Here is a 25,629-nt window from a genome sequence, read left to right on the forward strand (position 1 = left end):
TTTTCCCAATATTTCCTTGGGTGTTCATCTGTACCCCTCTTCTTAAAACACCTGTCAGGCTCACAAATGTATTACCTCTTCGTGGAATACGAACATGAAGATTGAAAGTATTTTCGAAGACCAACCTTTCTCAGATTACATAATATTGTTTTCTAACATTATTAGTTTTTACATCTTGAACAACAGGCAATTCTTATAAGTACATATATGTTTATGTTTATTAGTGTTTCAGAGTCACTCCTTAATAGCAAATCAACTCCTGTATAATTGCAGATATTCCAGGTTCTCCCTAAACACTTTCAAATATAATTTATATGGGCGTTTTAAATGCTTCTCTTCAACCTTAAGCACAGCCCTAAACTGTTCCCTTTAAATACAAGACAGTGAAAACAAGCTCATCATTCATCAAACTTTTATAAGTTTTTAAGAAAATGTATGAAAATTATATATGTATATTAAAATAGGATGACAGAGTGTGAGACTCTGAAGTCCACTAGTGATCCTACTAAATTCAATTATTTATTCATTCGATTAGTATTATTATATAACCACAATATTTTCAGATACTATTCTGTATCCCAGAGATAGAGTAGAAAATCAAACAAATAAAGCAAAGCCCTTATCTTCATGGTGTTAAAATTCTAGGTGAGGAGACAACAAGTAAATGAACAGTAAAATGCGTAACATAGTATCAGGTATTAAGAACAACTAAGAAAAATTAATACACTAAAGAGCTCAGTGGCAAGCAGTGTCCTATTTTAGATGGTGTGGTCAGGGAACTTCTCTCTGACGCAGTGACATGCATTCTCATATATGAATTAAAGGTTAAAGGTCAAAAAGATACACGAAGGAAAAGCATTCCACACTAAGTTGATTAGAGCTTTGAGTCAGAAAAGTGCTTGGCATATTGAAGGAGCAGGAAGCATATCAGTGTAGCTGAAGCATAGTGAAGAAAAAGTAGACTGATATTTGATGAGAAAAAGACAACCAAAAATAGATGTCATAAACCTATGTAAACATGAAAAGATTTTATATTTTGATTTAAATGTGATGTGTATTTGTCACAATAATTGAGATTAACAAACCACCGCAAAACACAGTGGTATACAAAAATTAGCATGTTCAGCCTGGCGCGGTGGCTCACGCCTGTAACCCCAGCACTTTGGGAGGCGGAGGCGGGCAGATTGCCTGAGCTCAGGGGTTCAAGACCAGCCTGGGCATCATGGTGAAGCCTCGTCTCTACTAAAATACAAAAAATTATCTGGGCGTGTTGGCGGGCGCTTGTAGTCCCAGCTACTCGGGAGGCTGAAGCAGGAGAATGGCGTGAACCCGGAGGCGGAGCTTGCAGTGAGCGGAGATGGAGCCACTACCCTCCAGCCTGGGCAACAGAGCGAGACGTTGTCTCAAAAATAAATAAATAAATAAATAAATAAATAAATAAATAAATAAATAAAATATCATGTTCATTTCATTTATATATCTGAGGGCTGGCAAGTGTTCAGCTGGACTCAGTGGGCATGGTCCTACGTTGTGTGATTGGTGTGATATGCTCAATATATTACTCTTTCTCAGGTTATTCCTTGTCCTGCTCTATTTTCTACTTTGGACCTATGAGTATAAATTATTGATGTGTTTATTTTTCTCTGTTTTCCCCTGGATGAAAGCTACATTCACATTGGGATAGTACTTGACTTATTCACTAGCATAACACTTGTAACCAGGACAAGGTTTGGAACTGAAGAGATACTTAGTACGTATTTGCAGACTGGCTTTATTCTGGAGAGGTTTTTGAATGAAAGCCACTGTTGGATGTATGGATCATTCTGATATATTCCTCCGTAATTATCCACTTTTCAAACATGCTTATAAACTTTTTGAAAATAAAACCTTTTTTGTGTGCTCGTGTCGGGTAGAAGCATAACATGCTCAGAGATAAGTCAATTCATAATATCACCCCACTCTTTGCAGCTATGTCTCTCTGTACCAGGGATCATCAAATGTTTTCTGTAAAATGTCAGATAGTAAATATTTTCTTCTTGACTAGCCATACAGTCTGGGTCACAAATAAGCATCTCTGCTGTAAAGGCATCCAAAGGAAATACTGTACCTAAACAAATAAGCATAATTGCTTCTAAGTTAACTTTTTTCACAAAAACAAATGGAAAGCCAGATTTAGTACTGGACAGTAGTTTGCTAACCACTGCTGTAGTGAACACATACACATCACTTTTTCCGTATTGCTCACATCTACCCCTGCAGCTTCTTTTCTCTCTCAAAAAGGCACTGAAAGCTGTAGGTGTTTGAAATGAGCTCACAGATTTCAATTTCTTAGGTTTCTTTGCAGGCGTTTGCAATGATATTTGTTTACTGATTGCTGCTTTCTTCTGCTGCCACACCACTTCTGCCGTGGCTACAGCCTATGGAGAGAGCATAAATGCCCTGGCTGAGGTTAATATATCATAATTATATCATAGTCATACGGCCTGAATCTTCAATGTTTCAAAGAGGTTGTGTTCATGGAATCGTTACTGTACTAAACTATACTGTATTTTGTCCACAACTGAGGAAATTATCTCTCACTGATTGCATTTATGTGGTTCTCAGGTCATTGCAGCTTACATTAGAGTGTCTCAAAGATTTCGTCCAAGAAGGAGAATTTTCAGGTTCTACTTTAAATCCCTGGCTTAGACAGGGGACAGAGGCTAAACAAATGCAAAGTAACAAAGAAAAAGTGTCCTTGTTTCCTCATCAGCCAATTCATTAGATATGAGCAAAGACAGACAGTGTTCTTAGGAGAATACATGAAGTAGATCACGTTAGTGCTTGCCATTGGAAAGCTAGTCCGTGATTTCTGACAGTTCTGATAAACTTCGTATCTCTGGCCCTAAGGTCAGCCACATCTTGCTCATCAAAGGTTTATTTGTTAGGTTTGAGATTACGAGTGAAAAGCAGGAAAGATTAATGACAGATGGTTTTACCCTACAGTGGCTGCGTCTCTTGATGAACTGGGCATTGGGCATTTGTTGTTCTATCTTTTTTTTTTTTTTTTTTTTTTTTTTGACAGAGTCTTGCTGTGTCACCAGGCTGGAGTGCAGTGGTGAGATCTCCAGCTCACTGCAATCTCTGCCTCCCGGGTTCAAACGATTCTCTGCCTTAGCCTCCCGAGTAACTAGGACTACAGGCGCCCGCCACCATGCCCAGTTAATTTTATATTTTTAGTAGAGACGGGGTTTCACCACGTTGGCCAGGATGGTTTTGATCTCTTGACCTCCTGACCCACCCACCTCAGCCTCCCAGAGTGCTGGGATTACAGGTGTGAGCCCCCGCACCCGGCTTCGTTGTTCTATCTTTTTGGCTTCTCTTTTGAACCAGTCTGTCTACAGAGAATGCTTCTAAGAATAGGTTGTATCCCTGAAAAGGGAAGTATCCAGGTTTGTAGGAGAAAGCACAAATGGGAAGATAGATATCAGGATCCCAGATGCAGCTGAAGATCAAGCCGCCATCCTCAAATTAACCTTGTATATACTTAAGTCAATATTTAATACCCATCTATCTAATAAATCATTTAAATAGTTTTGAACTTGGGTGAAGACATGCATATTACTTATTAGTGTCCTTGATCCCTAAAATATATTATCCAAATATAATGCCTGATGTAATTCAAACATTTATATAAAAGAAAATTTAAAAGACCAAACATTATGAATGTACAAAGCAAATTTGGTGTTCTCGTAACTTCCAACATTACAAAAATATGACTATTTGAAATGTCATTACCAAATTAGATAATTTTGTTAATAATGTGCTCTTTATTATTTTACTTTACATTATTTATATCATTTGTCAAAAATAATTCCATTAAGCACCTCTGTGCATTGTAAGGTAACATCAGATATAAGTGCAGAAAATATGCTTAATATTTTTCATTGCATTACAAAAGAAATGTGCTTGTCCCAACTGATTTAATAAATTGCAACACCTTAGGTATAATCCAACTAGAAATTCCATAACTGGTTATGTTGATATGTGAGCATTTTTATGTACTTTCATTTTCTTAAATGCATAACATAGAGCAACAAATGAGATTGAAAGTAATGAGGCATGGATTTTTTTTTTTTTTCCTAACAGAAACCATTACATTATGAGAGTAATAAACTCTTTTAGGAATAAAGACACCTGTCACTATGGATGCCAAAGTGATGCAAGGAAAGTGACTACTTCCTACTATGATTTCATTTTTATTATGTTGAAAAGATTTCCTGTCTCTTTTAATTTAGTCTTTGAATATTTTTTACTGCTGTTTTGCTTTTTCTTCCATTCACACTTTTTTATCTCTTTATTTACTCAACCTTTGAGAGAAACCTTGGATTGCAGAAATAGTGGCATAATTGCACGCCAAGGTCAAAAATCACAGAAGCAAATAGAAAACTGGTATTATAGAAGCGAATATATGGGAACCAGATTTAAGGTGACATGTATTGCTAGGTTTGCATTACTAATGGTCGTCTCCAAATTAATTTTTGACGTCAAGTGTTCTGGTTCCTGAAACTTTTATCTTTCCTAAAAAAAAATTTCATTTGACTTTTATGAAGCCCATCTTATAAGAAACAAAATTTTATTTATTGGTCTGGTTGGGAAAAAGTAGATGTATAACTGAGAAAATAATCTGTATAAGTAATCAACATATTGCTAAGTAATGTTGCATTTCCTAAAGTTACAATAAAAATATAACCAACACTTCAAATCTATATCAGAAAATATCTTTATGTGTTATTCAGGTATTAGCAATGGTTGAAAGTCAAAAGCAATTGGAGGGCTTGCAGTGATTCAAAATTTATTCTGAGATTTAGCATTGTACCAGAATGTGGAGATTTAAAAGTATACAAAATTGGTCTCTATGGGGTAGTAGCATTGGAAAATATCTCTTGCTAGCATTTATCTTTTATAATTCTGTGACATGAAATTATTTACTTATTATTTGATTTCCTCTTACAATATTGAGTATAATGAAGTAATTAAAAAAATACTATGGGAAACATTTATAGAAATTTGGATTATACCCATTAACATGCAGTATTAAATATTATGTTTCCTATTTCATAATCAGGGCAGAATTCCCTGGTTATAAAACATAAATCATTTGTGAAGGATAGGAGAGGACCCTTGTCAAATTGGATCAATTTTTGGAATGTGCATAACACTTATTTTAATTAAAAAAGCAAAAAGTTAGGGTATAGTTACAGCTTCCATGAAGTTCCAGACAGATGTCTTTCATCAAACTAGCTGCATGTAACTATGGGTTTTAAAAATAATTCTATCGACACACCATATTATTAATAAAACAAGTTAGGGAAGAGGGATTTTGTCATCATTATGTAAATTTCCCTGCAAATGAGATTCTTTTCTTAGTTCAGAGCTGAGATTCATTTTTACTCTCTATTGGAAGGTCCTTTGCTATGCATCTATTGTACTGGAAAAGTGGTCAATAAGATTAAAAATGTATTAGAATACCTAATTTTAAGAAGAAAGTGTCTAATTTTAACTTTGTTGATTATTAATTGCATAACACTTAATAGAACTGTTATAGCAAAGTTCAAAGAAAATACTGAGTTTGGGGCCAAATCCATATTCTTCTATTTATAAGCTACACAGCCTCATACTAAGTAAAACTAATAGTAATAGTTACCTCATAAGACTGTTCTGAATATTAAATAGATTAATATATATTAAGCACATAGTAGTGTGTGGCACATGTACTGAAAACGCTGTTAAGTTTTAATAAATGAAACCATTATCCAAAATTAAGTGATGTGCTCCATGCATTAATTTTACAGTTAATTTTATGATTATTAACATATTACTTTTTATTCTTTTTTCTTTACATCATTTATTCAACATTTAACAGTATGATTATGCATTTGTTTGAATAGCCACCTCATCAGAATGTAGAATGAGGACAGGAAGTAATGGGGATCACTGGAAGCATGGTTTGATAAGCAGGCTGTTAATCCCAATTACAAAAGAAGTTCTAAGAATACAGACTCATATGCCAACTCCACAAATTCTTATTCACAATGACAACACTAGTATCAGTAAACAGATGCAGAGCTCCGTTTGGAACCTCTGCCCCAGGCTGTACGAATCTTAGTACTAGGCATACTTCGCACTGAAGAAGCTTAGATGTGGTGTCCTTTTCTATCAGAAACAAGAATAAATGTTGGGAAGAATTTCTTTTTTGAATTTATAGATACTATCTGGGATAGGCAGTGAATGGGAAAGAGCCAAAAGCAATGTTTCTCTTCCCCTTTCCATGGTGTTGGTTCATTCTCTGTGTTCATTTCTTTCTTAAGATAAACTTATTGTTAGGTTTAATATCATTAATTTGGAAGTAACAAAAAAAATGGCCGCTGATTTCATCCTTTCTTCAGATAACTCCTATTGATATTACACATATTAATAGAGAAACCTCTAACAACATTGAAATTCGATACTAAAGTAGGAAGGCAGAAACTAAAGCCTTCTCCTCAGGACCAAGTTCTTATACACTGAAGAGTCTTACAGGACTCCGGAGGACCTGTCTTACCTAACCGTGTTTCTGAATGGTATTTTTAACATTTTTTTCATTCTTTTTTTTTTAAATGCCACTCTCCAACCCTTGTTACTCTAAGTATTTATTCTTAAATCTACTGGTGGCAATTGAATTTTCAAGTGAAGTCAGTTTGGTGGCATAAAGTAGAAACTAGGATCAGCATGAAAACTACGTGATTGTTTGCACTGAGTGTCAACTTGATTGGACTGAGATGCAATGTATTGATCCACGGCGTGTCTGTGAGGGTGCTGCCAAAGGAGATTAACATTTGAGTCAGTAGACAGGGGAAGGCAGACCCACTCTTAATCTGGTGAGAACAATCTAATTAACTGCCATTGAATATAAAGCAGGCAGAAAAATGTGAAAAGGTGAGACTGGCCTAGCCTCCCAGCCCACATCTTCTCTCATGTTGGATGCTTCCTGCCCTCGAACATCAGACTCCAAGTTCTTCAGTTTTGAGACCCAGACTGCTTCTCCTTGCTCCTTAAGCTTTCTGATCATGTAAGTTAATACTTAATAAACTAATTCTCTCTCTATATATATAATATATATTCTCTGTGTGTGTGTATTTATATATAATATATATGGATATATATATATATTATATATATATGTGTGTATATATATATGTCTTATCAACTCTGTCCCTCTAGGGAACCCTGAGTAATGCAACTATGATTCCACATCAATGAATATATAAGCCCTGTGTATGAGTCCTTCTCACGCTGTTATAAAGACACTACTGGAGACTGGGCAACTTATGAACAAAAGAGGTTTAATAGACTCACAGTTTTGCATCACTAGAGAGGCTTCGGGAAACTTACAGTAATAGTGGAAGGTGAAAGGAAAGCAAGCACCTTCTTCCCAAGATGGCAGAAGAGAGAGAGAGAGTGCAGGAGAAACTGCCATTTTTTCTTTCTTTTTTTTTAAATTATACTTTAAGTTCTGGGGTACATTTTCAAAGCATGCAGTTTTGTTACACAGGTACACACATGCCATGGTGGTTTGCTGCATCCCTCAACCAGTCATCTACATTAAGTATTTCTCCTACCTACCTTAGGTATCCCTCCCCTAGCCCCCCACACCCTGACAGGCCCTGGGGTGTGATGTTCCCCTCCTGTGTCCATGTGTTCTCATTGTTGAACTCCCAGTTATGAGTGAGAACATGTGGTGTTTGGTTTTCTGTTCTTGTAATGGTTTGCTGAGAATGATGGTTTCTAGCTTCATCCACGCCCCTGCAAAGGACATGAACTCATCCTTTTTTATGGCTGCATAGTACTCCATGGTGTATATGTGCCATATTTCCTTTATCCAGTCTATCATTAATGGGCACTCGGGTTGGTTCCAAGTCTTTGCTATTACGAAAAGTGTCACTATATACATATATATGCAAGTGTCTTTATAGTAGACTGATTTATAATCCTTTGGGCATATACTCAGTAATGGGATTTCTGGGTCGAATGGTATTTCTGGTTCTAGATCCTTGAGGAATTGCCACACTGTCTTCCACAATGGTTGAACTAATTTATACTCCCACCAACAGTGTAAAAGCATTCCTATTTCTCCACATCCTCTCTGTCACAGAGCCATTTTTAAAACCATCAGATCTCATGAGAACTTCCTGTCTATCACAAGAACAACAGTTCCCATGATCCAGTCACTTTCCGCCAGGTCCCTCCCTCCATAAACGTGGATTACAATTTGTGATGAGATTTGCATGGGAACATAGAACCAAGCCATATCATCCTGCTCATGTTTAATAAGGGTTGATGGCTTCTTCTGAAAAAATCTATACGGCTTTAACACTAATTCTATAATCTCATTCTATGAATTTTTTTTTATCTGAATGGAAGAAAGTTGAATCTTTAAAAAATGGATTGCCACTTAGACTATAAGCTTCTCATCAGGCATAATATGTAAAATTGTATATTTAGACAAGACAATATCATCCTTTACCCCATCTGTTAGGTTTTGAGTAGAACAAATTTGGGTCTAGGTATTATATCTATTAGGTTACTAGGGCTGATATAACAAAGCACCACAAACTGAGTGGTTCAAAACAGAAACTTCTCTTACAGTCCTGGAGGCCAGAAGTCTGAAATCGAAGGGGTAGCAGTGTTGACTTCTTCTGGAACCTCTGAAGAAAATCTGTCCTATGCCTCTCTCCAAGCTTCTGGTGGTGTCAGTAAGCCTGATGTTCGTTGTCTTGGTGACACATCACTCTAATATTTATCTCTATTTTCACATGTGTAGAGTTCATAAAACGCAGGTCTAGGACTACCTGTAGACACCAACACAAGTAACCCTTATCCTGTTAACTAGATTTCTGTCATAACTCATCTTTGTTAGCTGTTGCTAAATTTCTTTCGAGGACATATTTTGTTCAATATGGTACCTATGTGAGAGCTTAGATTTTCAACATAATCATTTGGTGAGTAAAGACAGTATCAGTTAAAGAAAAAAAAAAAAATACTTTGAGGTCTATGTTCATTTTTATTTAAAAGGTGTAGACATCTTCTGGTTTCTTTTCCTTAACATATTTTACATTGATTTTCAGTATAGGTCTCACATAAAGCTTACTTGTATATCGATGTTGGTGACTGAATGGTGTGAACACCTATGTTATCATATGTTAAAACATTTTTAAATCACATTTTTAATGTATTTTACCTTTTTTTTTCTAATTTTAGGAATTCGTCTTCCTTTTTTACCATCAATTATTGCAGTCTTCCCTGGTCTTTTTATGTGTTTCTTTCTCCCTTGTTTTTTATAATTATAAATTCAGTTGAGTGTATACTACTCAATACATTCATATTTTTAAGATAAAATAGCTCCTTATTTTAATATTAAAACATTTCAGGGGATAAGAAAATGTCCCTGAATGGGCTGGGCTTGGTGACTCAGGCCTGTAATCCCAGCACTTTAGGAAGCCAAGGTGGGTGGATCACTTGAGGTCAGGAGTTTGAGATCCGCCTGGTCAACATGGCGAAACCCCATCTCTACTAAAATCCCCCAAAATGTAAAAATAGCCAAACATGGTGGTGCACACCTGTAGTCCCAGCTACTCAGGAGGCCGAGGCATGAGAGTGACTTGAACCGGGGGTGCAGAGACTGCAGTGAGCCAAGATTATGCCACTGTAATCCAGCCTGGGTGACAGAGTGAGACTGTCTCAACAAACAAAATACAATGCATTGGAATATAATCTAGTGGGAAGTACTAAGAAATGTAAGTTTAATTTTGTCTAATGATTAATATATCATACTGGTTTCCATTCACAAATTTACTTCACTCTGAATTATTGCAGAGTGGTAATTATTACCACTCAGGTGGTAAATTATTAGCAGAATTCTTTAGATTTTTAGAAATTTTTAACATTAATTTACATATTTTCTTCAGGTAAGACAAGGATCTCGTGAAAACTCTGGAACTGTAGATTAGGGGTGAGCTTTTTGAAAGAGTCTATCGACTGTTTCTATGGGAAAGAACTAATTCGGGCACTACATAAAATAGAAAATTCAGATGGGAGTTATAGTGCAGTAAGTTTTGCGGAGGGATTTTGTGTTTGTTTCATTTGGCTGTAAAAGTATGATTCACTGAAAGAGACTCTCCAAGGACTTTAAGGAGTCTAGGGCTTCTGAAGTTCTTCAGAAATATATAACCAAAAGTCTCATTTGGAAAAAAATATGTGATCAGGACAACTCACATGCCCTATAGCTTCTATTTATCATCAAAATGTGTTTTAGATACTCCAGAGGATTTTAAAATCTCCTACACATATTCCAGAGATACCCCAGGGTGCCACTGGCTAGAAATATAATTGGCAAAATGTCCACAATGCATCCTGCCATCTGGTATGAGCCACCTGCTTATCGGCCAGAAAGAACACTTGGGATGTCCTTGCTCTAGAGATGTGTAGGTGCCTAGAGACCCATTAGTGGTGGTTGTGTATATGGGGATCTTGATAGTTCTCTTCCTGCAGCTTAGCATGCTTTAGCTGTGCCTGGTCACGTCTGTAAGAGACAAGGGTGCTGAGAGAAGTGAAATGAGAGAAGGGTAGTAGATACTCTCACATGGTTAATGCCCTTTCATTACTAGAGAGACAACTTCCTTACTGTGATACTCTATTATCTTGGAGAAGGTGTTACCAAAGGACAAGTCTAGAGTTTTACTCTGCACACTTTTATTATTAACAACTGTAAAAACGTATTTAGACTGTGTTATGGAATATATTTTTGGTGACCAGTCACTCAGCAGATAACATAGAGCACATGCTCATTCATCATTTGGCATCAGTTTAGGATCAACCAATGCTTTTACATTCACATGAACATATAGAGAATGTATATTTCACATACACTTATAGACACATGTATAGTAAAAATATACCAAGAATATTTTAAGCATATTTCAGGTACAGTCAATACAAAACATTATAAGTATAAGGAAAAATAAAATATTAACCTGACTAATCTCATTTTTGCTTAGAAACAGAGTAATTGAACAATTAGAGAGTTTAAGTAGACATTGGATTTTATACCTTATCTAGACAATTCTTTTGGTGTTAACTATAGGATAATGTTAATTTGCAATAAGTAAATGTACCTTAAATGTAATAGGTACATACTATTTCAAAAGGTTTCATCCGTATATAAAATATTGCTGTTGGATATGTACATAGACATATGTGTGCATTACATAATATATAGATAATATATATAAGCACATATATGGAAGCACAATATATATGCATCGATTGCTGTTTTGACTTAAGGAAACTGGTTGGCGCTGTGGCTCATGCCTGTAATCTCAGCACTTTGGGAGGCCGAGGCGGGCAGATCATCCGAGGTCAGAAATTCAAGACCAACCTGGCCAAGAAAAGCAAAAACTCCATCTCTACTAAAAATATAGAAATTAGCTGGGTGTGGTGGTGTGTGCCTGTAGTCCCAGCTACTTGGGAGGCTGAGGCAGAAGAGTCGCTTGAACCTAAGAAGCGGAAGTTGCAGTGAGCCAAGATGGTGCCACTGCTCTCCAGCCTGGGTGACAGAGCGAGACTCTGTCTCAAAAAAAAACAACAACAAAAAATCACTTCTGAATATTTATGGTAAGCTTTTTGACACCTAGTACAGAATGAATTATATTAAGTGTTATTAGTAAAGTCAACTGTACATTGCCATTGTCCAAATTATGAATTTTTGTAAGTTCACTAACATCTTCAGCAAATGCATCAGATGTGATAGTTTAATGTGTTCAAACTCCTCCACATATCCTTGACCTACAGTGATACCAATGCACATAGCTCAGAATCAAGTTCTCTGTATCACTGAGAATAGTCTAGTACTTACCCCTATGCCTTATTCATTTTCTAGTTTCTCAATCCAGGAGGAAAACTTATATACAAGGTTTTTTACGTTCTGTTTGAATAAAATATTACTTTGTTTTGTGTAGATTTATTAGTTTGCTAGGACTGCTGTAACAAAGTGCCACTGACTAGGCAGCTTAAACAACAGATATGTATTTTCTCCTAGTTATGAAGGCTGGAAGTCCAAGATCAACTTGGTAGGTTTAGTTTTTCGTAAGACCTGTCTCTTTAGTTTGCACATCGACACCATGTGGTCGCATCTTTACATGGCCTTTTCTCTCTGATGCACATCCCTGGTAGTTTCTTCATCTTCCTATAAGAAGACTACTTTTAATATTGAGGACTTTATTTAACCTTTATTACCTTTTTAGAGGCCCGGTCAACAAATACAGTAGCATCGGGAGTTAGGGCTCCAACATAAGGATTTGGAGAGGTGGGTATATAATACAGTCTTAACAGTAAAGTATGGCACTGTCAGTATATTTGAAGGGATATTTTGAAGAACTTTCCTGATCATTACTTCTAACTAACTCATCACCAGATCCATTGAATGTGATAACAGAGTTTCAGATTTCCAGATACTTATCTAAGCATATTTAGTAAGCAGACATTTCCTACACATCACACAGAAGCTTCCAAAGTTTGTGTAACATACTTGAAAATTAATGAAAACTTTATACAAATTTCTGACATAGAAGAAGGATGAACATGAGGCAAAGTAAGTAATTTGGACATTATATGACAATACAGATCTGTGTGCCAGTTTGCCAACTGAAATATACCCATGAACTGAAAAACTTGGCAATCAAACTACCTGGATGATTCTGTTCTTTATTTTATTTTTATATTTTTCTTGTAATACACTTAGAGAAAGTGTGTGAAAATAGGAAGGCTAGATACTCACAAGTGAATGTGCTTAGGGTACAAAAGATTTACCAGAGGAAGTTCAGTTCCCAGCTCCTCTTTCATCTCATGATTCACTCTCGAGCTCCATAAGAAGATTCTGTGAGCCAACATGGGTGGGTTTTAGAGAGAACCCTTTTTTTCGGTTGCTTCCACAGTGTTTTCGATCTTGGCTGCAATGATAGCTTGAGAGACTTTCAGAGTGTGATTACATTGTGGACATTGTCCTGTTTTTTAGTTTTTAAATACAATTTTTAGGTGTAGATATACATTACAACTAAAGTAAATGTGTGTAATCTAGTATAGAAAATGGAAACCAGTTGGCAAAGTACTATTTGGAGAGGACAAAAACAAAATTTGAATGAGTATGAGGACACAGAGCTCCGCTAGCCAGCTTCCCTCCTTCTTCACTCCATGTCAGCTGTAGATGACAACTACTGGACTTCCTGAATAACAGAGAAGGTATCTGATTCAAATCTCAATATGCCAACTTTATATTTATAAAAAATCAACTTGATTTTCTTCAAAGGGTGAGGACTCTATCATCCACAGAAGGATAATCTCTTATTTTACATGATAGATTTTACAATCTTTATTTGCATGAGAGTTCCAAACTTTATCCATATAATTTTTCTAGTCATTTTTATTTCATCTTCTTGAACAACTGCAGAATTAATTTAATGATGATGCTCTGTGATAATTTCTTATATATCTGAAAATACAATTTTCATGCTTTAGAAACTCATTTTCATCTTTCTTCCTTTTTCTTAAAAATACTTTTAGTTCTTTCAGTTTCAGAATATAGGCTGGAAGTGTCAGCATTCTAAAATTGCCTTCTCTGTTCCTTCAATTATTGCATTAAAGCTCTCATTCTTTGCGTTGGAAAACAGTTGGCAAACTTTGGACTGTGCTACACTTTTGGTTAATATTTTATATAATGTCATTCAGAAGAATCATGGAATGTGTATAGGCTCCTGTGTGTATAGATAACAAAATGTGTATAGGTAACAAAAAGTTGTCTTTCTCCTCTACGAACCAAGCATCCCAGCATAGCTCTAGTGCCAAGATCAAAATGTCATTAAGAAATATTGTTTAATCTTTTGGGATGCCGAGGCGGGCGGATCACGAGGTAAGGAGACTATCCTGGCTCACACAGTGAAACCCCATCTCTACTAAAAATACAAAAAAAAAAAAAAAAAAAAAAAAAAAAATTAGCCGGGAGTGGTGGTGGCCTGTAGTCCCAGCTACTCAGGAGGCTGTGGCAGGAGAATGGTGTGAATCCGGGAGGCAGAGCTTGCAGTGAGCAGAGATCGTGGCACTGCACTCCTACCCGGGCGACAGAGCGAGACTCCATTTCAAAAAAAAAAAAAAAAAAAAAAAAAAAAAAAAAAAAAATTGTTTAATCTAGTTTAATTTATGGTAATAAAATTGTCATATTCTTCTCAATACTTTTGTCAAAATTCACTTTCTCTTTAAGTTTTATTTTTTATCATATAATACATCCACCTTTTGAAAAGAACATAACTGTTTATTATATGACCTTTTTCTTTAAAATACAAAATGGAAGTAACTATTTTGAGTTTGATTCAACACAATAATTAAAAAGTTTGTCCACTTACGCACAAAGACCGTGTTCTTTTCTCCCTTTGCAAAATCAAGGATGTAGTTTATCTGCTCAGTAGCATGATTGATCCTTTTTTACTGTGATCTTGTCTGAGTTAATAAATCGGGACATAGCTACCACCTCCAAATGTTCAATCTGACCCTACAATTAGCTTTCCACTGACTCTGGTTCCTGATTACCAGCACAAACCTCTACTTTGAGCTATCCCATAATTAGTCAGACAATACGATGTCATGTGCTAAAGTATCATGGCTGGTGTAACATTTGCTAAGCACTCATCTGTCACATCCCCTGGATGAATTTCAAGCCCTTGCTTCGTTAAGAGGCTCACCGGCCCTACTTCCCATTACATTGACATTAATGTGGCATCTGAAATTTGAACACAGCAATTAAAAGTTTTTGAGCTTTTCTTAAATGGCACCGGGCCAAATCCTACACACTAAATTGTTGACTAGTTTTTCTTATGTATGAAAATAATTTCCCAAATGTTGCATGGTTCTAAAGGTGATACAAACCATATACATTAAATGTTGATTTTATTACAAAAACTGAGGAGCACTGAAATGAAACTGAAATTTTCAGTTAACTCAGAAAAAAAATGTAATTTTGTATTATTTGTTTTTATTTATATATGATATTATTATGTCTTTATCTGTAACTTTCTAAAAGTATTTTTCAACTTGTATTTGAATGTTTGCCTTCTGTCTTAACTATATTCAACCTGTATATATGTAAGAACTGTATTCTCCATATTTGGTCTCTTGGTAATATATATATAATCGAGGGGGCAATTATTAGAGCTATAAGAATTCAAAGGAAGTCCATTATGCTTTTCTAATCAAGATGAAGAATAATAGGCATTTAATGAATTAGCACTACTACTTCCCTCAGTAAATTAATTTCAGATTGAGTAGTATCTCAGGTTTACAAGTTACGGGGCTTAGTGTAGGTACTTAAAATACTGGTAAACATAATTTAATAAGAGTCCTTATTTAATTATTTTTCCATTTATTTATTTAAATATTATAGCCTAAAATAAATATAAGTATTATTTTTGTAGTCAATTGTTTTTTGACCAAAGAACTGAGAAATTACAAGGAGAAAAGGAAATCTCTCAAATACTTGATATAGAAACAATGAAATATATACAGAACAACAACAAAAGAAGAAATTTTGCCACTATGTCACAACATACACAAAAATTAATTCAAGACAGGTCAAAGACTTAACTATTAGGGGCTAAAATTATATGAAGTGTGTGCAAACATAATTTGCGGTTTTTGCATTGTTGGGATTTGTATTTGATATTGTAATACATTCTTGGATAAATGCGATTATGTTATACATCATTTATTTTATTTTTAATTTTTATTTTTTGAGTCAGAGTCTCACTCTGTCACCCGGGCTGGAGTGCAGTGGTATAAACTCGGCTCGCTGCAACTTCCATCTCTGAGGTTCTAGCGATTTCCCTGCCTCAGTCTCCTGAATAGCTGGGATTACGGACCCGTGTGCCACCATACCTGCTAATTTTTGTATTATTAGAAGAGACAGGGTTTCACCATGTTGGCTAGGCTGGTCTCAAACTCCTAACGTTAAGTGATCTGCTCACCTCTGCCTCCCAAAGTGCTAGGATTACAGGCATGAGCCACCGCACCAGCCTGTTATACATTATTTTATGGGTATTTCCCATTTTATGTTTTGCACAAATGACTTATTACTTGCTGTTTATTTTATGTTTGTTTTAGACTATGAAAATGATGTTAGACAAAAAGCAAATTCAAGCCATTTTTTTAATTTGAGTTCAAAATAGGTCACAAAGCAGCAGAGACAACTCGTAAAATCAACAATGCATTTGGCTAAGGAATTGTTAACAAATGTATACGTACAGTGCAGTGGTGGTTCAAGAAGTTTTGCAAAGGAGATGAGAGAATATTTGAAGATGAGTGTAGGGACCAGTTGTCAGAAGTTGATGATGATCAGTTGAGAACAATCATCAAAGCTGATCCTCTTAAACTAGGCTGGAAGTTGCCAAGAACTCAACATTGACCATTCTACAGTCATTCGGCATTCGAAACAAGTAGGAAAGGTGAGAAAGCTTGATAAATGGGTGCCTTCTGAGCTAGGCGAAAATAAAAAAATAAAAATAAAAATCATTTTGAAGTGTTGTCTTCTCTTATTCTACAGAACAACAGTGAACCATTTCTCGATCAGATTGTGATGTGCGACAAAAAGTGGATTTTAAAAGACAACCAACGACAATCAGCTCAGTGGTTGGACTGAGAAGAAGCTTCAGGTCACTTCCCAAAGCCAAACTTGCACTAAAAAAGGGTCATGGTCACTGTTGGGTGGTCTGCTCCCAGTCCCTTCCTCTGAAGCTTTCTGAATCCCTGCAAAAACATTACAGCTGGGAAGTGTGCTCAGCAGATGAATGAAATGCAATGAAAGCTGCAACGCCTACAGCCGGCATTGGTCAACAGAAAAGGGCCCGATTCTTCACAACAACGACGGACCACACGTCACACAATCCACACTTCAAAAGTTGAACGAATTGGGCTAGAAGTTTTGCCTCATCTGCCACATTACCTGACCTCTCGCCAACCGACTACCACTTCTAGCATCTCGCCAATTTTTTTTGCAGGGAAAACACTTTCACAACCAGCAAAATGCACGAAATGCTTTCCAACAGTTTGTTGAATTCCAAGGCACGGATTTTTATGCTACAGGAATAAACAAATTGATTTCTTGTTGGCAAAAATGTGTTAATTGTCATGGTTCCTAATTTGATTAATAAAGATGTTTTCGAGCCTAGTTATAATGATTTAAAATTCACGGTCTGAAACCACAACTACTTTTACACCAATCTAATAATACAGATAGAGAAAAAATTAGAAGTAAGTTTTCATGATTTTGAATTAATCTATGATGTTTCAAACTGGATAAAATATTAAGTATAAAAATGATACCTTCAAACTATTAACATAAGAAACTTTGATCTTCAAAGAAAATTATTAAGAAAATGATAATCTAAATTACAGATTTAGAGAATATACAACTTGTAACCAGAATATGTAAATAACTCTTACAAATCAACAATAAAAAGACAAACAATCCAGCCTAAGAGAAAAAGGAGAAAGTCTTTGAAAAGATAATCACAATAGAAGATACAAAATGGCCAATAATTGCCTTAAAAAATGCTCATTATCAGGAATCATAAGAAAAATGCATATTAAAATCACAGCGTGACAACCCTTCCACAAACCAAGATGGCTAAAGTAAAATAGAGTGAACATTTCAAATGTCAGTGAGGATATTGAACAGTAGAAATAATGGCATATTGCTAGTGAAGTATCATATTATATAACATTTTAGAAAAGTTTGTTATTCCTTATGAAGTTAACCTTCTTTTATCTAGCAATTCTACATTTAATTATTTATCCAACAGAAATCAAAACATATATCCACAAAAATACTTTTGTGTAATTAATTATAGCAACTTTATTCATAATAGGTCCAAACTATAATCAAAAAAAGGGATATTCTCAGCAAAAACGAATGCACAAATAATCTTTGCAATAACTTTGATGAATACCCAAAACACTGTATTGAGAAAAAAAGTCAAACACAAAGGAGCACATATTATGTGATTTCACTTTTATGAACTATAAGTAGGTAAAAGTAAATTATGGAATTATGGTGGCATAAATTAGAAAAACATTTGTATGAAGGAAAGAGTTTGGACAGAAGCATGAAATAGTTTTCTGATGTGATAAAATCTAAATACAGATTGAGGTCATGCTCATCTGGGTGTACATAGTTGTTAAAACTCATTAAACTCAGTTAAAAATCTGTGCATTTAATTCCATTTAACTCTTATTTTGTGTGACTCTTGTTATATGTAAATATTAATTTAATTAAAATAATCATACTGTGCTAAAAACAGAATGAAGAAAAAAACTATATAAATTTCAATAGACTTATAAATACAATCATAGAAGCAACATATATTCTTGAATTTAGTTTCTAGTATTTTCTCTATATAAGAAAAAAACATAAATTTTTCTGAGTATCAAAATATTCATGTGAAACACAATGCTACTATAACGGCCATTACACAGTAACTTAAATATCATCGTCACGTATTATCAATTCATAATGAAATAACTTAACAGCTTGATTTGCATTTATTACATTAAAAAGTTTTATCCAAAAGCTAAAAATATATAAAAAGTAAAATGTAAGATATCTGAGTGTTGCCATTTGGCATACTGTACAAATATGATGATCTATAAGCAAACTTATGACATGCTTTCTGCAAAACATATATCATTATTACCAGAATCATCACAAGAAAAAAATAACACATACTGATTGACTGTATATGTGTCTTGGTACATGAGGATCTGATAGTTTCAAAGGATGGTTTATCATCAATAATAATTTTTAAGAATTTGATGTAAATATCAGAAGATCTGAACCAGACACAGCTAAGCAAAGAAATTAGTGACATTATGATTTCACTTGCTTTTTCTCTCTTTCAGTAATTATAGTTGTAGGTTTATATTAGACTAAAATATTTGGTTAAAGCAATTTTCTTTTTCACAATGATTTTAATGAAAAATCAATTGCTTTGTTAGAAGGCAAAATTCTACTTGATTGCACCACTTACTCCTCTTTTTAAACAATTGTTTTAAAAGAAAATCCCATCAATTTGCTTTTGCATAAAATCTCTTTCTGTTCTTTAATCTCACATGTGTGTAAAATCTCTTTCCAATTCTTTAATTCCACATGTGTGAAGGGAAAGCTTAATCTTGGATCTCTGCTAGTTATATGACTATGCTACTAGATAAAATTGACAAAGAAGATAATTTTAGCAAGGGAACTAACTATGCATTTTATGAACCAATAGAAGAAAAAGTCTCAGTGTTAAGTTAAACTTTTTTCTTATACTGTGCTCTGTAGCTGTGTGTCACACGTGATTATAAGGCCTTTCTTTCCTCAAGCAACAATACCCTGGAGAAAATCTGCATTGCCTGCTCCTAGCATAGCAAACATGGTAGGTACTAAATAAATGTTTATTGACTAAAAGAGTGAATAAACACATGTACCAGTCTAGGATTACATATGTTACATTAATCTTAGGTTTCATATATATTGCATACAATGCTTGTAATGACACATTATTTTTCTTGATGAATTTCTACTATGGATAAATTGCCATTTCTTTAGTATGCAACATTATATTTAAAGATCAGTGATATTCACTAATAACTTTATCATGTGCTAAATTTCCCAGTGTGCTACCATGTCTATCCGGAACGTTTACTCTGGGTTATTGATTAGTCTATTACATAAGTATCATGTCCTTAATACTTTAATTCTAAAATTGAGGGATCAAGTAATATGCTGCTATTCTTTTTTTGTTTTGGTTTGGTTTTGTTGGTTCTTGTGCTTCCTAGACTAGATCTTCCCCATACTCTATTTTTCTAATTAAAATGTGTAAATCAATCTGACGAAAATTGACCTCTTCACAACACTTAGTTTTTTATTCGGGAACATGATACTTCTTTCCATTTACTCAAGACTCTCAAATAATTTAATGAAATTCTATAATTTGAATTACTTGGTATTATACCTATTTTTAAACAAGTGTTCATTAATTGATACTTTGGTAGCTGTAATGAAAGATTTTTATACAATATATTTTTTATTTTTTAAAAAGTTTTTTATTTATGCATATGCTTTTGTTTTGAAAATACATTACTGTGGTCAAGAGAACTTCTTGCATCAGACTTTCTAAATTTAAAACAAATCTTTATTCTTTTCTGTTTAGGCATTGTTAGACAAGTTACTTCCCTTGTTTTGTTTCTTGGGGTGAAACACTTTTGGTTGTGCACAAAGTGTGAAACGAAAGTCCACATTTTCTAGCCTCATTTCTGATTGGCTTACTCAAAGAGATAGGCATCAAATTATGTGAATAATACTTCTGCAAAGAGTCCTATTCTGCTGGTAGAAACATCTTTGCGCTTTTCCTCCTTTCCCCACCAAGGATGTAGGAATGATAGCAGGACTTCTGTGCCACTGCTATAATGGAAGACCCATGCTAAAAATACAGAAAAATTGAAGCTTGGTCCATCCATGAGTTCATGGACCCACCAGAAAAACCTAGAGGTACTCTTAGCCTGACTTATTTTATATTCAAAGAAACAACATTTTTTTTCTGAAAAAATTGTTATTCACTTACTAGTTGTAAGCAGAATTCATAACTGTTGACATTGTACACAGTATTTGTGAAAATCAAATGAATTAATACAGGCAAACATATCACAGTAGTGTCTGGCATACAGTATCACCTCCATGAATGTTAACTTTTATCATCAGGCCAAATGTTGTAAATGTATCCTTTCAACAATATAGTAACCTTGTTGTTGATTTTATCATCATTGAATAACTTGAGCATTCATAGTAATAAATATATAAATTGATAATAATGAAGAAATATCCTGTTTCAAACTCAAATCAGCAGTTCTCTTTTTATTCCTTCTTAATAGCATTGGGTAAAATTCCAGAAAAAAAATAAACAAATCAACGTGTTTATAGCAAACAGGCTTATATTATTGATGATATTAGGGCTTTTTATATTTCTCTATTCGTGGAGCTTTGTGCTATTTCTGATAAGTAATCATCATATTAAGAGAATTCAGGCCAGGCATGGTGACTCACGCCTATAATCCCAGCACTTTGGGAGGCCGAGGCGGGCGGATCCCCTGAAGTCATGAGTTTGAGACCATCCTGGCCAACACAGTGAAACCCTGTCTCTACTAAAAATGCAAAAAATTAGCCAGATGTGGCGGCGGACACCTGTAATTCCAGCTACTCAGGAGGCTGAGGCAGGAGAATGGCGTGAACCCGGGAGGCGGAGCTTGCAGTGAGCCGAGATCACGTCACAGCACTCCAGCGTGGGCGATAGAGCGAGACTCGGTCTCAAAACAAAAATAAAATAAAATAAAATAAAAAAAATTAGCCAGGTGTGGCACTGCACGGCTGTAATCCCAGCTACCCAGGAGGCTGAGCCAGGAGAATGGCTGGAACCCGGAAGGCAGAGAGGCTGCAGTGAGCAGAGATTGCTGGGCTACAGAGTGAGATCACACACACACACAGAAAAAGTAAAAAAAAAAAAAAAAAAAAAAAAAAATCAATAAAAGAAAGATACTCCTATTATAAAAGTTGGGTTTCATTTTGTTGTGGCAATTGTTCTGGGTATTTTTTTTTTCTTTCGATAATCAAAGGGGGTTTAGAAGTTCCTCTTCATAGTTATTAACAGGCTTTGCAACCTGGATTGGCCTCTTAAAAGTTTTATGATCTTGGAAAAGTTGTGGAATCTTATTAAGCCTCACTACCTAATTTAGAAATGGGGATTACTTATTTCATAGGATTCGTATAAAGATTAAGTGAGTTAATGCACATAAAGCCATACAACAGTGCCTGGCATGGAGTGAGAGCTGCATAGGAGTTACTTTCATTAGTATGATAATGAAGATGATTGATAAGCTCATAGTATTTGATATTCTTATCTCACACTTCTTCTTATTCCAAATAAGAAATAAATTCATAATCAGAAAAAGTAATTTTAATTAGACTTTGTGTGTCTTATTCATATTTGAGATTAATACAAAGTATACTATTGTGTTTTTGAAAATTTGTAATACAAAATTTGTATCAAATAAAATAAATTGAGCATATTTTCATAAGTTCCTTATGACTTTGGGGGAGTTTAAATGATATGAGAATTATCTCTTACTATTAGCTATGATGGAACACATGTATAAACCATCTGTTCCTTGCGCTTAGATTGTATAAAGGCCTTTTCAATATATTTAAAAGTTATTCATTTAATTATGTGTTCTACATGCTCCATAGAAAAAGCTGATACTTGTGAATGTTAAAATACAAATGACTAAATATAAATATTAAATAGTATGTAAATATTAATCTTGCATATTTATTTTAGCATATACACATATTTAAAAATTTTATGTTGTTTGATATATACATATATGAAATACATATATGTGACATATACATATATGAAATACATATATGTTTTAATATCTGCTATTCATAGTTGGTTTGTACTTCTTTTCTAGTTTCTATTGTTTTTCAATATTTTATAAAATTTTTTAAAGCTTATTTTGAATATTTCAATTTTTGGGGAACATAGAAATTCATTCATTTATAGTCCCAAATGAATTGGCATAAAGTTTGCATAAAAACATATATATATTTATATAAAACATGAATACTGATATATATGCAACTGTTATATTCTTTTTTACTATATAATTTTAGAATCTATTTCCTTCTATTGTGAACTTATATCCCATCAATTTTCCCCTCTGGACTCTTTGATTATATGCCATGAATTGTTTATATAGTGTGCACATGGACCTAGCTTTCTATAAAGAACTCTAACCTCAATTTTGATTTGCTCTGTGACACAATGTTTATTTAGTTAGTTGGAGTTTAATTCTGGAGTACTCAAATTATCAAGCAATTCTTGTATTATTTTCTATTGTTATTTCTCTTTATTCTGAGAATATACTCCAAATAATTTCAATTTTTGCAAAGTATTGACATTCTTCATGTAGTATGTGATGACTTATGTAATTGTCAGATGGATCTTGAAAAACATCTGTTTTTGGCTTTTAATTTTTTACTTTTTTAAATTTTGTTTTAGAATTATGGAGTATATATGCGAGATTATTACAAAGGTATATTGTGTGATGCTGAGATTTAGGGTATGATTGAACTTGTCACCCATGTAGTGAGTATAGTAACCAATGGGTAGTTTTTCAACCCTTTTACCCCTCATTCTCTCCTCCCTCCAGTAGTCCCCAATGTCTATTTTTCCCATCTTTATGTCCATGTATATCCAATGTTTCGTTCCCACATATCACTGAGGTCATGCAGTATTTGATTTTCTGTTTCTGGATTAGTTCACTTAAAATAATGGCCTCCAGCTGCATCCATGTTGCTCCAAAAGAGATGACTTCCTTCCTTTTTATGGCTGCATAATACTCTATGGTTTATATGTCCTACTTTTTAAAAATCCAATCCACCCATGATAGGCACCTAGGTTGATTTCAAGGTTTAGCTATTGTGAATAGTGCTGCAATGCACCTACAGGTGAGAGAAAATATTCACAAACTTCACATCAAACAAAGGTCTAATATCCAGAATCTACAAGAACGTAAATAAATCAATAAGCAAAAAGGTAATAGCCCCCATTCAAAAGTGAGCAATGAACACGAACACTTCTCAATAGGAGACATACAAAGGGTCAAGAAACATATTTTTCAAAAGCTCATCATTACTAATCTTCAGAGAAATACAAATCAAAACTACAATGGGATACCATCTCACATCAATCAGAATGCCTTTTGTTAAAAACTATATTTTCACACACAAAAATAACAGATATTGGTGAGGCTGCAGAGAAAATGCAACACTGATACACCATTGGTGGGAGTGTAAGTTGGCTTAGCCTCTGTGGAGGCTGTTTGGAGATTCCTCAAAGAACTAAGCGTTGAACTACCATTCAACCCAGCAATCCTATTACTAGGTATATACCCAAAGAAAAATAATTCGTTCTACCAAAAGGACTCATGCACTCATATGTTCTTGGCTTTTACAGATTCAAAATAAAAATATCTATATTTGTATTTTGGGGGTTTATTGTCAGAACACAGAGAAATAACAATAGAAAGTAACACAGGAAGTTGCTTGATAATTTGATATTACAACTCTATACCTTTCTATTAGTTACAATATACATATTATATATACATATAAAGAGAACTACTGTTTAGATATGTATAGAAATAATAAAGTATAGACTCAAATAAAATGCTGTAACCTTTTCAAGGAAAACACTCAGAAGCTAGAAATAGAATGCAGGTTTTTCAAACTTCTGAATGGAGAAAAAACTTGATAAAATTTACTTAAACAATATTATTCTTAAGTTCATAAATAATGCAGACTCAGAGCAGAGTGCTATATTTTGGAGACAATAGCACATAATTAAGCCTAAATTTCTATAAATAGAAAAGGGGTTGTGAGAGCTACTCGATCCCTTCTTGGGGAAAATAATGATGGTAATCAATAGGCAATGAAAACAGCATTTGGTTTTCATCATTGATTGAATAGGTATTGATGTCAATGCAGGATAGAAAACAAAAAAAGTTTTTCAAAACAAACTAAACACAAGAGGTCATATAGAATAACCAGCCTCTTTCAGTCAGTGTCGACAACAGTACGGTTAGTAAAAAGTACTTTGATAAAATTCTGGACTTTGGGGGGAGAAATGAAATTAATCTGATACTATTGGGATTGTACCTTTAATGGTAAATAGATGGTGATACTATAGTTAGACTTAGCTAAGAAATATTTGAGTATAACAGCAAAAAGTAATATCGTCTGAGACACAAAGTATTTGATGTCATTTGGACTATACCTCACATTCCTAATGGAAAAAATACACGGAGACTAGATATAATATTTCTTACACTCATATAAATTGAAACTCTCAAAGTTCAGTCAATAGCTGTATACTTCCACCTGCAGTAAGCATATAGTCTGCCCCAGGACGTGACTGGATTCCAATCTTTTCTTTGTATGGATGGCATCTCTAAAGAATCAGTTCCAAATGTGCCATTCCTATCTGATATAGCCACTAGAACCCTAACATACCCTATCTCAAGATTTTTGTATTTATATGGAGTTATGCAAATTATGGCAGCAGATCATTCATCGAAAGAAAACCAGTCAATCAAATAAGTGTGTGCTTCTGAGCAAGGGTTTTAAGAACAGTGAGTTAAAGGTACAAAGTTGTAAACAGCATGCATATCTCCTTTTGAAGATGTACCCCTAAAACAAGGGAAGCTTTTCTGAATAGTGTGCATGTATGTTGGCTATGCCACAATTGATGAGATAATAACACTAGGGAGAAGCATTGTGTTTCAGAAAAAAAAAAAAATATATATATATATATATATATGTATATATATATTTGTGTGTGTGTGTGTGTGTGTGTATGTGTGTGTATAAACTCTACATCACAAGCCTACAGATCTGCATCCTACATCACGACTATGAAT

The sequence above is a fragment of the Rhinopithecus roxellana genome, chromosome 2 (assembly GCF_007565055.1).
Source record: "Rhinopithecus roxellana isolate Shanxi Qingling chromosome 2, ASM756505v1, whole genome shotgun sequence".
Lineage (NCBI taxonomy): Eukaryota > Metazoa > Chordata > Mammalia > Primates > Cercopithecidae > Rhinopithecus > Rhinopithecus roxellana.